Below are 14,149 nucleotides of genomic sequence, written 5' to 3'. Positions count from 1 at the left end.
AGTGAGTCTCACAGCAGAAGATCTCAAGATAGGGAAGGTGACTTGTGGGGAGATGAAAAAGTGAGTCAAGATGGTAGTAAAGTGAGAGAATTGAAGCACAAAGAAATTATTGGCCTTTCCCAGGGACACCGAATTAGTAAACGTTCAATATGAGATTTCAAACCCTGGTACTCTGCTCCTCTGACACCAAAGGCAGAACTACTTCCATTGTTTTTTTCTACTCACCTTCATATGTATATATGTATATATATATATATATATATGTATGTACATATGTACATATATGTATGTATATATACACACACACATGCATACATATACATATATACATTATATACATATGCATATATATATATATATAATTTGCTCTATAGCAATGGAAGACATGATTATGACGCAGTTTTTGGATCTACTGGATGCCTTCTCTGTCTTCTAATGTAAGATGTCGAAGACCTGAGTTTTTCCTTGAAATTAGATCTTCAAAATACAGTGATAGGATGCATACAACATATACATAGGGAAATAAATTGAGCTTGAAAATGGTATAGAAAGCTGAATAAAGCAACAGCACAAGAAAAAGGTAATAAGAACTAAAGAAATAGTTTTTAAATTCTAATAGTTAATATTTTTAGGCCATGCATTCTGTTATATTTCATCCAAAACTGAAAAAAAGTATCAAAAGTTTGCATTGCCTGCCAATACCCAGTCTTCAAAAACTTCTCAGTGCCTGATAATAAAATCTTTTGATAGATTGACATTCAATAAAGTTAAAATCTCTATAGAGATAACAGTCATTTCCTTATTTCTATGCACTATTCACATTCATCATATCTTTTCCAAACTGCTCAATTTCAGGCAAGATCTATTTTCACTTTCTTGCAGAAGTGATTCTTTGGATACATGAGTAGCATTACTTGTTACCTTTGGCAGCATTGTCAAGTAAAGAAAAATATGGGGTTTTTTTTTGCATGATTTCCAAGGGAATGTGGTCTTAGCTTGAGAGAACACTTCTAAATTGTGCAACTAACGGTCATTAGATAATGTATGCTCATTTAATTTCTCTGTAGCTGACTTTGAGAACATGGGCAAAGATGCCTATAAAGTTCATTTTCTATAGTATGTTTTTTCTTTTTTCTTTTTATACAAATGCTATGACAGTGAATGAATGAAAGAATGAATGAATGAATGGTCCCTGAGGGTAAGAACTGTTTAATTTTTGTCTTTTTATCCTCAGTTCCTAGCACAGCTATTTAATCAATGCTGGTGCATTAATTTTGTGTTCCAGCACAAACTTATGTTGTTGTTGTTTCTGTAGCAGTGGTTGTGGTTGCTGTGGTGGTTGTAGTTTCCTCTATCAGACCTGACTCTCATGACTACTTGGAACTTTAATATTGAAAAAACTTGGGACATTTTATTAATTTGCTGAGAGACAAAATGTTATATGCTAGAACACAAATATCATCATCCATTTGGCTTGTTAAAGACATAGCCTTATCCATCCTCAATCCCCTCTTCCCCCCAATACCAAATAACTTTGTGCCTGAGCAACTGTGTGATCAACTGATTCTTACAGTTGGGTTTTCTTTTCCCATAGATGTTTCTCCTCTTGCCTAGAGTCTGAGCTTGTTAAAAGGATGTGCGTGTAAATGTCCACAGGTGCTGAGTCTATAGCATAACGTAGCGTAGTTGGTCACGCAAATGGATAATACAGAAGCGTATCTAACGATACATGCATCTGCAAATAATTGCCCATGGCTGCTGACATTGGGCCAGCATTTGTGTATTGAGCCATGTGAATAATCTCTCCCCTTAACCATTTCCAGACTTAGTTACTGAGTAACACCTACATTTTCTGAACCCTCCTCCACTGTAATAAGGCCACATATCCCCTTATACATATCTTTCACTTTAATTCATCTGTCCAGGTCAAAACTAAGTGATACAGCTACTTAACTGAGCCAACTTCACCAGGAGGAAAAAGAGGATCTTGGAAAATAATCCTGGTGCTTCTGTGAGAAGTTTATCCACCAATTGCAATTATAGATGCTATGCTCACTTCAAAACTTGGAATGGGCATAATTTTGTACCAAGATGTCAGTCTAACCCATCAATCAAAATGTAGACATGTCTTGGTACATTTTAGTCACATACTGAATGGATTTTGCATCATTCATTTTCTTCAAATATTATCTTAGAAAACTAAGCAGATAAAAACAAAGAGATCAGGAAGAAATACACACATTGCTACATCATTGATCATGTTCTAAAGAGTGTGTGTGTGTGTGTGTGTGTGTGTGTGTGTGTGTGTTGTGTGTAGGGTGTAGGGGGGTTATGACTTGATACATAGGTCCCAGATTATGCATGAATGAAGGAATGAATAAATAAATGAAAGAATAAAAAAATTAAGCCTTTATTATTATGTGCCAAGCACTGTTCTTAGCACCAGGAATACAAACACAAACGCAATTATAGTCCTTGCCTTGAAGTCTATTAGGGGAAGACAATGTAGAAAAAATAGTGGTCACTGAAGATCAGTGTAGACTGGAAAATGTCAGAGATGCTGAATAGGATCATAGGTAAGTACATTCACATACCTTTTATGTTAAGTGTCAATGTCTATATTGATTTTGATGTATTGATGTTGGTTCTAGAACTGAAAGGGGGAGAGGAGAGCGGTAGCATCAGAGGTTACATGCAAGGTGTAAGATGTAAGAAAAAAAGGTGGCCATGAAGTAAGGTGAGACATGGCTAGAATGTGCTTCATGGTGGGGGCCATGTGAGGCAGTCACCCATCAGGACAGCAGAGACATGTTGGAAGTTCTAAACATGAAAGGGTTAAGTCCTCCATCCTCCAGGGCATGCATCAGGTTTAGTTGACAGATAAGCAAACACAGAAATAATTTATGCCTATAAGATTTACTGGAGAGCACTTTAGACATTTAGACAGGGTATTTTCTTTTTAGTAGCTTCAGACTATTTAGAATCCACACATTTAAAAAATACAGTGTGAACATGTGCGCTTTAGGAGTTCAAACAATTGATTAATCAGTACACCCTTTATAAATATTTTCCATGTCTAATATTATGCCAGTTGTTGTAGCATATGGAAAAAAAAACACAATTTGCAACTATGAGGATTGTACAATCTAGTTTGAAAGTCATCTAGCAAATATGATATATTTAGGAAATGACTAAAGAAAATAGGTGAAAATTGCCAAAAGGAATACTAAATGATTGGATTTAGCATAAAATGAGTATGGTTAAATTATCATCTGCACTTCTTAGTACCCAAGTAGCATTATGCAAATGAGTTCACCTCCCTGGGCCTCAATTTTCCCATCCATATACTGAGAGGTTTAGACTAGGTTATCTCTAGGTTCCCATCCAATTTCAAATCTCTGGTCCACCGTGATCTAGAGACTAAGTGCTATTCAGTTCATAGCACTTCATTGCAAAGGGACTTGAGCTAGGCATTGAAGAACAGGTATGTTTTGGATAAAGGGAAAAGGGGAGTAAAGAAGGTTTTGCAAGAAAATAAAACTGTGAAATGAGATTTGCAAATAGCAGTGTGTCAGCAATTTTTTTTCTTGTACTTCTATACTGTTTGGAATTATGAAAAAGATTGGAAATTTAAGATCATAAGATCATAGATATTAGACCGTAATGGAACTCAGAAATGATGTAATTCACCACCCTGATCTTATAGTTGACACTGATGACCAAAAACTGACTTAGAACGCAAGTCAAGATTTGGTTTCATGTCCCCAACTCCAAGTTTGGTGGAAATTTTTGTAGTCTTCCCATTGGACCACAGGAGGAAAGTATATGACATGATCTAGAAAGGGCATGCTCTGATAGGAAGTTAGATGGTACTGGGCTTGGACTAAGGAAATTATGATTTCAAATCCTTCCTCAGGAACTTGTGCATTGAACCAGGTACATATGCTGCCAACGTACATATTTTTAGGCTTAGAAACTAAGTTGTACCTTCATTTTCTGTTCTCCCACCAGGCTGGGCAACACTGGGAATGGCATTTAACCTTTCTCTGCCTCAGTTTGTTTATTAGTAAAGTGATGATAATAATGGCATGTACCTCTCAGGGTTCTTTCGAGGATTAAATGAAAGGATAACTGGAAAGTCTTTCGCACAATGCAGAGTACATAGTAGACCTTTAATAAATGCAGTTTTCTTCCTATGCAAGATATTTGGAATTCTTTCCTCTTTGTTAAATGATTTTTATGACAATTTCTTTGACTTCACTTTCTCAGTGATTGTCTTGGTCAATATGATAGAAGGGATAAGAGGGTCATTCCTAGGAGAGAAACAAAATTTTCTTGGAGAAATATATTTTGAAAAGAAAAATAAAAAAGTTTAATTCCACAAAAGTTGTTGGGGTTCCTGTGCAAAAAAAAAAAAAAAAACAACACAACCCAACAACCTGAGATATTTTGCAAAGATAAAGTTTTAGTTACTACTGAAACTCAGTATAGGAGTCTGACCAAAGAAAGGGAAAGATTACATTTTTCTTTTCATGTTCTCTTTTAAGCTGAGCTTTTGGTGAGAGAAGTTATGAAATTTAACCTCCACTAACCAATCTGTCCAAAATAGTCCCCGGGAGAAAGTATCAGTTATAACATCACTGTCCTTTTGACTGAGTAGCCTTGTTGCAAAAATGTTTTCCACAGAAGCCCAATTTAGAGTGAAGAACTTTATCTTGTGAGGAATCACTGAGTACAATCCAATACTTTTGCAATGATGGTGCATTGATGATTACCATAAGATACATCATTATCTGGTTTTATTCGATGAATACCTCATTGTCAACACATAGGATAAGTGCTGGGGTCTATGTCTATTGGCATGATTTTTAATCTATGTTTACAAATGTGATGAGGGGCAGGAGAACTGGAAAGAGAATTTGTAACATATAAAATATTTTTCTAATTTTAGAAAAGGGGAAGAAAATAGTAGAGTCATAGGAGGAGTACAGATTTCAGAAATACAAGACGTATACTCAAGTGCAGACTTTGACACTTTCTAGCTATGTGATCATGAGTAAATCATTTTTGAGCCTCAGTTCCCTCGTTTGTATATATACACATGCATATACAAACGTGTGTACATACATATGTGTGTATATATACATATATGTGTGTGTGCGTGTATGGAGAGAGTAAAATGTTTGTACATACATGCATATATACTAAAATAAAGAATTCATTTCACAGCTTTCCATTTTAAAAAAGGACAGAATAATAGCGAAAATTGTGTTCCATTATAGCAGGCAATGATTAACACACACACACACACACATACACACACACACACACACACAGCAAAGCAAAAAAAAAAAAGTAAGACAATAAAGAACTAAAGCCTCATTTGCATTTATTGCTTGATTCTCTGTGTATAGGCATTATTGCAAGTACAACTGGAAAGAAAGGAGTGAGATTCTCTGTGGGTTAGGTTAAGGATGAACTTTTGGGCTTAACTTCCTCCTTCTTTATTTGCTTTACTAAACGAATGAGAGACTCAGTGCTTTCTATTATTTGGGAGTTGATTGTTTTTCCTCCTGGAAATTAAAAATTATTTTAAAAAAACCAAAAACTGGGCAAATAACTATTACTATATAGGAAATGAAATAGATGGCTGTTGAAATCCTCCCAATCCCAAGCTTCAATGATTCTATGAATAATATATAGAAATAGAGTAACTGATATCTCAAATTTTTGTTAATTTTTGTTGCTGTGTTAAATGTATATTTCATTACTAAAAAACAAACAAGGAAAACATCACTGCTACCACTAACAGCTACAAAAACTTCACTATTGCAGTAGCTTTTAAGATGAAATTGAAATTTTATATCAAAACTACATTTTATTACTCCTTTTTATTTTTTAATTTTGATGATCTATTATTGTTTTTTAAACAGATTCTTGAAATTGTTACAGTTTTTGAAAAATGCTATTTTTAGTTTAGATTTTCTAAATCCAGATACAAATTTTAACTCAGTTGTTCTATTTTACTGTTACTAGATGTTAGAAGCTATCAGGGGATTGACAATAATGACTAAGCAATAACGCAGCCTTATGACAATAATACAGTAATAATGATAATTAAATATGTATAGAACTTATAGCACATATATACACACAAATAAATAAAAATATAAATGTACATAGAATATATAATTGGATATATTATACTACGTGCAACAAATATGCATATGCTATAGCTTATATCATATTTTCTACACACACATATAAAATGTTAAACAAACACACATACACATACATTCATAAATACACACACACACACACACACACCTTTATATCTTAACTATCTATCCAAAACATGGAAGAAACTATGGATCATAAAGTAACTGCTGAAGTAAGATAATGAAATTTCAAGCAAGCCTTTAAATGTATTGTCTAAAACTTCTATGATTTTTCCCATAAGGATTTTAAATCAATGTTACATTTTGTTATACTTACAAATTAATATGAATAATATAATGATATAACAAATTACTTTATGTATAATCTAATTAATTAGCAATATAATTACTGCAATAGAGTATATATGGTATATATGTATGTACCATATATAGCATATAAAAGATTATCTGCTATATATAATTACACATAATATGAAATATATATTACTCTGAAGTTTTCAAAATATTTTACATTGCTTTAATATAAAATTGGATAGATAGACAGATAGGTAGATAGATAGACAGACAGACAGATAGGTAGGTAGATAGATATGCTTCCAAGTATTCAAAGTGCTTTACATACAGGGTTTTTTTTAACATCTTAGTGCAATTTTAAGATACTAAAGGTACACTAAAACTTATACATATCATCTTCTTTGATTTTCCCAACGCATTAGTTAGATAATAAAAATATTGTGAAAACCATTTTGCATATGAGAAAAAGGAGGTCCTGAGAAATTAAGTGATTCGCTTGTTGTAACATTGTTAGTAATTGCTAAAGGTGAAATTTGAATTCTGATCTTTCTGACTTCAAATGCAACTCATTATCCATAATGTTATACTACCTCTTAAAAGTCAAGAACAAAAATCTCTCCTGAATTTCTAAAGCTTACAAAAAGTAAACTCAGATCATACAATTGGCAAGGTGATGGAGTGCTTGATTTCCCTATGGTTTTCAATACCAAAGAAGAGTTTTCTTTCAGAAAAAAAGATACTGTATATCAGCTATATTAGACTAACTGAACCTGAATCTGCAAGATAAGAAGATGGAAATAAAATTCAAGGTAGAAATTCAAAGACATAATAGGGAAACTTGAAATACTGAAAATATCCATTCATCAGGTCCTTTAGTAACTCACTCTACATACCAAGTACAGGTGGCATAAGCAGTCTTTCAGTATTTCTTGATCCAGCAGTGAGAATGCCACCAGAATCATCATGACAGCTGTTCAAATCTAATTTCATTTCATTCTACCATGTTTGTTTTTCTTAATAGTACCTTCTGGATAGCACTGCTCCTCTTATGTACCTTTTTTCCTCTTTGTCTGGGTGAAGTTACTTCTTCATTGTCTGAATATTCTATTTATCTTCTTGACTTCTTTCTTAATTATTTTATGATTAGATTTATCTAGGTCTGACAGGGGAAAGTTGAGATACTTCACTACTATAATTTATTGTCTATTTCCTCCTGTAATTAATTTAATTTTTTCCTTTAAGAACTTGTATGCTCTTCTATTCAGCACATATATGATTAGTATAGTTATTACTTCATTATATATGATTCCTTTTAGTAAAATATAGTTTTCTTGCATATCTCTTTTAAATAGGTCCATTTTTGCCTTTGCTTTCTGAAATCATGAAGACAAAGCATACTAAATTCTTCTCCAATCCCTTGTTTTAACTGTGTGTTTCCGTTTCTTTTTTACTTAATTAATAAATTAATTTGTTTTCAGTTTTCAACAATCACTTCCATAAGCTTAAATTTTCTCCCCTTTCCTCTCCTCTCCCCAAGATGGCATGCAGTCTTATATGGGCTCTACAAATACATTCCTATTGAATACATTTACACACCAGTCATGTTGCATAAAAGAATTAAAATAAATGGGAGAAACCATGAGAAAAACAACAACAACAACAAAAACATCCCAAAAGAGAAAAGATCCTGTTTCATTCTATGTTCTGACCCATAGATCTTTTGCTGGATGTGGATGGCATTTTGCATCATGAGTCCTTTGAATCTGTTTTAGGTCCTTGCATTGCTGCAAAGAGATAAGTCTAGCAGAAACAGTCCTTGCACCTGGTGGCTGCTACTGTGTGCAACGTTCTGGTTGTGCTCATTTCACTCAGCATCAATTCATATAAGTGTTTCCAGGTTTTTCTGAAGTCCACCTGCTTGCCATTTCTTATTGCATAATGGTATTTCATTACAGTCATATACCACAACTTGTTCAGACATTCCCCAATTGATGGGCATTCCCTTGATTTCCAGTTCTTGTCCACAACAAAAAAGAGCTGCTATAAATATTTTTTTTTGCATGTGGATACTTTTCCTATTTTTATGATCTCTTTGGGATACAGCCCTCAAGCGATATCACTAGGTCAAAGGGTATGCATATTTTTATAGCCCTTTGGGCGTAGTTCTAAGTTGCTCTCCAGAATGGTTGGATCAGCTCATGGCTCCACCAACAATGAATTAGTGCTCCAACTCTTCCACATCTTCTCCAACATTTATCATCTTCCTGTTTTGTCATGTTAGCCATTTTGATAGGTGTGATGTGGTGTGTTTCTGTTTCAAAATCGACTTAAGTCATGCTGGTAGTGACAGTGTCAGAATTTGAATCCACATCCCTGACTCCAAAGACAGTGGAAATTTCAGTAGTCTTCCCACTGGAACACAGGAGAAATGTATGTGATATGAGCTAAAGAGGGCATGCTCTAGCAGAGGCAGTTAGGTGGGTTCAGACTAAGGAAATTCTGAGTTCAAATCCATCCTCAGGCATTTGTGTATTGAGCCATGTGCATATTCTCCCCACTTAAATACTTCTAGACTTAGAAGCTGAGTTGAACCTACATTTTCTGTATACCCACCAGAATGGGAAACACTTGGGAAGGTCATTTAACCTCTCTCTGCCTCAATTTCTTAATCAGCAAAGTAAAGCATCTACCTCTCAGGGTTCTTTTGAACCTTAAATGAAAGAATGATTGTAAAGTGTTTTGTACAATGCATAGCACATAGTAGACCCTTAATAAATGCTATTTGCTTACTACAGAGTAGAGCTGGGACTGTTTGTTCCTTCTTTGTTAAATGATTTTGATGACAATTTCTTTAACTTGGCTTTCTTAGAGGTTGTCTTGATCAATATGAGAAACAGAATAAAAGGGTCATTCCTTGGAGAGGCACACAATTTTCTTGAAGAAATATTTTTGAAAAAAAAACGTTCAAATCAAGAAAATCTATTGGGGTTCCTGTGCAAAAAACAAAACAAAATAAAAAACAGAAACAGAAAAAACCAAACTGAGATATGCTGGAAAATATTCAAAGTTTTAGTATGACTGAAACTCAATATAAGGAGTCTGACCAAGGCAAGGGAAGAATGACAATTTTCTTTTCATAGTCTCTATTAAGCTGTTTTTGGTGAGAGAGTTATGAAATTTAACCTCCAATAACCATCCCCTGGAGAAAGTATCTGTAAAACAAACACATGTTGTCATGTCACAGGCTCTTGAACGGACAGCCTTGATACAAGCAATGTTTTCCACAGAAGCACAATTTAGAATGCAGAATTCTAGAACTTTACCTTGCTAGGAATCACTGAGGATAATCCAATACTTTTGTAATAATGGTACCTTGATGATTGTCATAAGATACATTATTATCTGGTTTTATTTGCTGAATACCTTTTCAGTATAGTGGGATAAGTGCTGTATTAATGTCTACTGGAATGATTTTTAGTCTGTTCATAAATGTGATGTGGGACAGGAGAATTGGAAGTAGAACTGGCAGCAGCTAATGGGAGGAAGGAGAGAGAATGTAAAATATTTTCCTAATTTTCAAAAAGGGCAAGAAAATGTGTGAGTGTTTGTCCTTTGTTGCTGAAGAAGACCATGCCATCAGAGAAATAATGACATAAGTTGCACTTGACTTTATTTTGAGTGAGGGAGGGCTGTGAAGTTCACCAGCCTTACTTCTCCTCCAGAGCCATCTGAATCCAGTGACCAGATGTTCATCAGGATGACTGGAAATGACCCAGGATGAGGTAATTGGAGTTAAGTGACTTGTCCAAGATCACACAGGTAGTGAGTGTCAAGTATCTGAGGTGAGATTTGAACTCAGGGACTCCTGACTCCTGCACTGGTGCTCTATCCCCTGCACCACCTAGCTGCCCTGGCAAGAAAATAGTTGCATCATAGAAAGAGCACTGGTTTCAGAGCCCTCTGTTTTCTGTGATGCCTAAGGATATGAGAGAGTCCATATTGATCTCTTCTTTTATTTATTTAACAAAATAAAATAAAATCTTAATAAAAATGTAAAAAATTCCTCCATCTGGGGCAGCCAGGTAGTACAGTGGATAGAGTGCCAGGCCTGCAGTCCAGAAGTCTCATATTCCTGAGTTCAAATCTCACCTCATATATTTGCTTGCTGTGTGACCCTGGACGAGTCACTTAGCTGTATTTGCTTCAGTTTCCTCATCAGGAAAAGGAGCTGGAGAAGAATTGGTAAATACTCCAGTATTTTTGCCAAGAAAACCCCAAATGGAGTCAGAAAAATTTGCACATGACTGAAACCACTCAACCACCACTGCCACCACCACTTTCTCTGGCAATATAAATCATAGCAAAGGTGAAACATTTTTCCTGTTTCTAAAGATTTTAATTTTAATTCATATTTGCTGAGAACGAGCTAATCACTCAGTATTGAAGATATTTCAAATGATATAAGAGAAGCAAAAATGAAATTTTTTGGCATATTTTATAGTTATGAGAGACATTCCTATAAGTTATAAACGATCATTGAGAATGCATTGAGGACTAATGAATTAAATTAGATTTTAATAGATAAGCACAGGACATGGAAGCACAGTAGGCAACCCAGGAAGGCTAAAAAATCATGGTAGAGAAAAATGGTGTGCTAAAGTTCAGACTGAGCTGTGAACGACAAACAGAACTAAAAAACAACAAAACCTATTTTCTTCTGCTGTGTTAGGGGTAAAACAAGGATCAGAGGTGGATAAGAATGCTTAGCAATGGGAAAAATGATGACATGACAATTGACAAGAGATAATGGCAAAGAGGCTCAAGTCTTACTTTGTTTCTGTTTTCTCTGCCAATGGACTAGATAGGACAAAATAAAAGTATCTATAGTAACTTGATAACCTACACAAATAAGAAAACAATAAGAGAGAACTTAATTGCCCTTGATGAATTTAAGTTATGGAAAAATTACACATTCTTGAGTAATAAAATGATTTATAACTGTAATTATTGATACGCTGTGAAATAAAGGATTTAGAAAAAAAACTTGTGTACAGGAGGGGTGCAACAAGAGATGAGAATATCAAATATTTTCCTAATATTCGAAAAAAATAAGTGGAAGACAATAGTGTCACAGATGATAGTATGTGTTTCTGAAGAGTCAATTAATAGCTCTTGGAGGAGGTGGTGATCCCAATAAGCTTATTTCAGTTTTTAACAGGGTTATTAAACTTGTAGATTGTGGTCATGTTATAACTGTAGTTTCACTAGATTTTATTAAAGCATTTGACAAAAAGCATTTTTAAAGAGTCCCAAAGGATTATACTTGTAGAAAGGATAGCGAGATATGTACTATATGATAGTGAAATTCTATGAATTCAGAACTAGTTAAATGGAGAAATTATTCATAGTTTGATGTCACCTAGAAGGAGGTCCTTACTGGTGTGACTGCAGGGATTGATTCTGGGCTCTGTGCTGTTAATTTCATTTCTTTTTTTAAATATTATTTTATTTTTTCTCCCAATTACCTGTCAAAATAATTTTTAGCCTTAATTTTTACAAGATTTTGACATACTTTTTTTTCTTTATCTCCCTCCCTCCCTACTCTTCTTCCTAAAACAGTAGACCATTTTATACAGGTCATACATATGCTATCATGTAGGATGTATTTTCATATTAGTCACAGTTGTGAAAGAAGAAATAGATCAAAAGAAAAAATGTGAAAAAGAATAAAGTGGAAGAAAAAGGATACTTCAATCTGCATGCAGTCCATCAGTTTTTTTTTTTTCTGAATGTGGATACCACTTTTTTTTGTGAGTCCTTTGTACTTGTCTTGGATCATTATGTTGCTGAGAAGAGTGAAGTAGCTGATCATGATACAATGCTGCTGATAATATGTACAATGTTTTCCTGATTCTGGTCATTTCACTTTGCATCAGTTCATACGAGTCTTTCCAGGTTTTTCTGAAATTTGCCTGTTCATTATTTCTTGTTGCACAATAGTATTCCATTCCAGGACATTGTTGTCCTTTTCTGAGTTTGAGTCTTGGTCTTCCCTGTCACTATAATACCTTTCTATGATCAGATTCTTTTTTCATTGCTACTTTTTGCTCATGTCTTTTGGCTTTTTTCCTTTCTTTTAAATGTGAGTTCACCTCCCCAGGTGGAAGGGACATTGTCTCAGGTTTCTTGTGCCAGAGGCTACAGGCCCTGGCTATTTATCTGGTGCTGCACTGATAGTACCCTGAAGCCCATGGGGGATGCTCTTGTCTGTTGTTGTGTTGCAAGGATGGGGTAGGAGTGGTTGGCACTGCTGGAGGCCACAGTTGTCTGGCAGCTTACCTCGTTCTGTGCTGGGGTCCTAGTGGTGGTGTCTGGTGTATGCTGAGGCTGGCAGGGTGTTTCTGCATTTCCCCAGGCTACATTGAAGTTCTTGGCTCTCTGGTTGCTGAAAGTTGCCCATTTGTCCAGGGCTATGCTGAAACTCATGGGAGAGGGTGTTCTTGGAGCTGTATTCTCCTAGGTACAGTGAGGGACATGGGTGGTCCTAGTGTTGGCGTTTGCTCCACCACAGTGGGGCTCAGGATCTCCCACTGGTTTGCTGAGTTGGGGCTTGCTGCTGTCTTACTGGGACACTTCCTGTCCAGGACTGTATTCTCCTTTTGTCCAAGTGAGACAGACCTTTCTTGGTGACGTTCCAAATTTCTTGGACTAAAAGACTATTTCACCCCATCTTTATGCTGGTTCTGCTATTCATAAAGATTTATTTCAGGGTACTATTTTATGAACTTTTTGAAGGCAAATTAGGAGTTACAGAGATTTTCTGCCTACTGCGCCATCTTGACTATGTGCTGTTAATCTCTTTCTTTGATTTGAATAAGGGGTTAGATTGCATGCTTTTCTGATTTTCTGGGAGGGATAATTAAAGTACTAGATGACAAAATCTGGACCTGCAAATCTTGACTGGCTAGAATATTCATCTGCATCCAATATGATTAAATTTATTAGGCATAAATATGAAATTATGTACTTTGCTATTCAAAAACTCGATTTCACATGTACATGTTGGCAGAAACATGGCTAGACAGTCACTTTATTTTGTTCCATTTTTCTGAAAAAAATATCTAGGGGTTTTGGTAAAGATCCCATGACCCCTGTTCCTGTCACCACTTATCTCTTCTCAAAAGCTAGGTATCTATTATTCCTATTCATCCATTTTTACTTGTGTACTGTTTGAACAGAACTGGAGGAAGTCTATCATGAGAACTACACTGTGAACTTGTTATACAATTTCAACTTGGCTCCCTACTTCAATTAGGGAATTTTTTTTATGTCTCCTTAATAGATTCTACATCACACTTCTCACAGAAACCATTATAAAACTTCTCTTTTGAAGCTTCCACTATTTTCCCTGCCTCCACCTTCTCTCTAAAACCATTGAAGCCACTCACAAGGAGCTTGTTTTTTTTTTTATTTTCCCTCTTCATCTCAAAATCCCTTGACATAATCCTTTACTATTTCCTCTCTTCCTCATGTCCCTTCCCTTTTATAAGGCAGACCACTCTAGATGTTCCCTTTATCCTATCCCTTCTTGTTTTCTTCAGTGCATTGTACCCCTAAAAATGCCCTCTCTTTCTTATTTCCAGTCTCTCCCTAAATATTAGTTCATCCCTGACTGA

The sequence above is a fragment of the Notamacropus eugenii genome, chromosome 7 (assembly GCF_028372415.1).
Source record: "Notamacropus eugenii isolate mMacEug1 chromosome 7, mMacEug1.pri_v2, whole genome shotgun sequence".
Classification (NCBI taxonomy): Eukaryota; Metazoa; Chordata; class Mammalia; order Diprotodontia; family Macropodidae; genus Notamacropus; species Notamacropus eugenii.
Note: the sequence above shows the minus strand (reverse complement) of the source record.